The sequence below is a fragment of the Corythoichthys intestinalis genome, chromosome 7, assembly GCF_030265065.1.
Source record: "Corythoichthys intestinalis isolate RoL2023-P3 chromosome 7, ASM3026506v1, whole genome shotgun sequence".
Classification (NCBI taxonomy): domain Eukaryota; kingdom Metazoa; phylum Chordata; class Actinopteri; order Syngnathiformes; family Syngnathidae; genus Corythoichthys; species Corythoichthys intestinalis.
Window position 1 is genome coordinate 25,382,790 of NC_080401.1, and position 2,922 is coordinate 25,385,711.

Below are 2,922 nucleotides of genomic sequence, written 5' to 3' on the forward strand. Positions count from 1 at the left end.
AAACTTCATGAATGTTTTTTGTGACAAAGAAGTATCTGTTCCAATCACTCTATCGGAGAAAAATCAGAGTTGTCGAAATAACTGGAAACTCAAGAGAGCCATGACATTATGTTCTTCACAAGTGTATGTAAACTTTTGACCACAACTGTATTTAGGCAAATTTTAGCAAGCCATTCTGTGTGTCACATTTGCTTTATTATTATTATTTTTTAAAAATAATTTCAACAATCTCTCAACTAGCCTTTGTGGCGTTCTCTTTCGACTCTCGGGCTCTTGCGAAATACTGCTGCCGTGAAATTAAACTAGCTTCATGTTGCTTCAATTTCTCACTATGTATCTTCCCTGTAATCTTCTCTTACATGTCAGCGTGTCTTTTTTGGTAATATCGCCTCACATTGAACTCTTTAAAAACAGCGACTGTCTCTTTGCAAATGAGGCAGACACAGTTGTTGCGTATTTTAGTGAAGAAATAGTCCAATTTCCACCTATCCTTGAAGCGTCGGCCGTCGCAGTCAACTTTTTTGTTGTTGTTGATTGTCGCTATTTTAGAAAATTAGGAGTAAAGGATCACATGGGGTAATGTTGCTTAGAGTGCTGCTGCCTTTTAGAGGGTAAATGAGGAGCAGCATTTAATATGTAAGCTACTTCATATGCTGGTAGCAGTATTGCTGACCAATTTATTACAGTAAGTCTGTGTGCGGGCCAGACGTTATTGATTTTATGACAGAGGCTGGGGGCCGGATGACATTTGACCACGGGCCGCATTTGGCCCCCAGGCCGGACTTTGGACATGTCTGATGTACATAGTATTAGTCATACTGTTCCTGGCCCTCCTGGTGGTCGAAAATTGTCATTGCATGCAATTGACTCTATATGATTTTAAAATTAAGAGTTTTTCGGTAAAATATTGTCAATAAAAGTTGTAAATTATTAAAACAAACAACAAAAATGAAATGAAAAAAATAGATTCAATGGGTCTAAATTATTTTTCGAACAGATCATGTGACTAGCACCTTAGACCATAAGCGGAGATGGGGGGGGGGGGCAGCCCCCCCGTGGCCTAAAAGTGTCATTGCATGTAATTGACTTTCCTATATATATATATATATATATAAAAGTGGTAGAGCAATAAAACAAACAACAAAAATGAATGAAATGAAAGAAAAAAAAAAGATATTTTTATCATGGGTCAAAATTATTTTTCGAACAGATCATATGACGAGCACCTTAGACGGTCATTTGCTTTGCAAATGATTAAAAAAAAACAACAACAACAATAGCGAAGGGCAATTTTATATTTCAAATGATTTTTTTTGTTTGAAAATATTTTTTTTGATTGAAGCAACTGTTTGGGGGATTGATGATTTAGACACAAATGTCACACAAAAAGGATTGCTAAAATCAAAGAAAACTTTTTAAATGAAAATTTAAGAGTTCAAATTCAAATATTTGAGTCTCAAATATTTTTTCGCATTCAAAAACTTTTTTCGATGATTGAAATTTTTCTTTTTTTGACTGATTTTTCTTTTGAAAATATATATATTTGTTTGAAGCAACTTTTTTTGGATGGAATAATAAAGACACAAATGTCCTTGCCAAAATGTGGCCCAAATGCAACACAATATTACTTCAATCAAAAAGCTTGCTTCAACCAAAAAAAAAAAAAAAAAAAAAAAAAAAAAAAAAAAGACTTCAATCAAAAAAATTCTAAGAAAAATAGCTTTAGAATGCTTCCCCCCCCCCAAATTTATTTTTGCTGCAAAAACTTTTTTTTTTTTAATTGAAAATATATATTTTGATTGAAGCAACTTTTTTTTTTTTTATTGAATAATCAAGACACAAATCTACCTCCATATGGCTCTGCCCAAGTGATACAATTTTTGACTGGGATAACTACATTGGCACACCGGCAGGCGTATCATATTCAATGGATGATGATCTTGGCGAAAAGTATAGCTGTCCTAAGCAGCCTGATTTAGAATTCCCCTCAAGAATGATGGGAAACAAAAATCGCTCATTTTCAACTTATTATTATTATCAATATTCTTGTAAGTTAATTTTATTGCTGACACTGCGTTTTGGGGTCACCAACATGTTGTGCCCCCCACCCCCCCACCCCCCCACCCCCCGCCCCAAAGGTCAAACTCGGCCTATGACTTAGACGGTCAATTTGCTTTGCTTAGCCAAAGCCACCTGAGGACTGAAGAGCCTAGATGGATATACAGTACGTAAGTTTTTCAAACCTAAGCTTTCAAAAGCGACAACAACTATTGAGCAAGGGCCAAGGATTGAAAATGTGGACCATGAAATGCCAGAGAGCACCGCCAGAATGGTGAGTGGAGTTTCAATTTGCCCCACTAAAGACGCTTATTGTACAACAGAGCCACCACCGGTGTTCTGCCAAATTTTGCACCTTTATAATATTTTTCTCCCAAAGCTGTTGTGGCGGTGAATAAGCCCTCTTTTACATTCAATTGGACTCTCAATGTTATTCAATGGTGCTAAATAAACAAGTAAAATTGTAAACATACATGTTCAACACGAATATGGCGTAAATGAATGCTTAACTACATGGCGAAGACGTAAACTGTGAGACCGGCATGCAGTTTTGTGTGCAGCTAACATGGCAGGATGTGTCTGAGGAGAGCTTTTCTACATGTCTGTCCATGATCAAATGTAAGTAAATACTCCTTTATTTAAAGAGGGTTTGTAGTGTTTACTTTGTAACCGCTGTATTTGCGGCCATTTTTAACACAAAGTTGCAATTTCTAATGTGGTGAAAAATTTGACAGAACACCGGCAGGCGTACCATATTCAATGGATGACGATCTTGGTGAAAATTATAGCTGTCCTAAACAGCCTGTTTTAGAATTCCCCTCTAAAATGGGGGAAACCCAAAAAAATAAAACACTCATTTTCAAC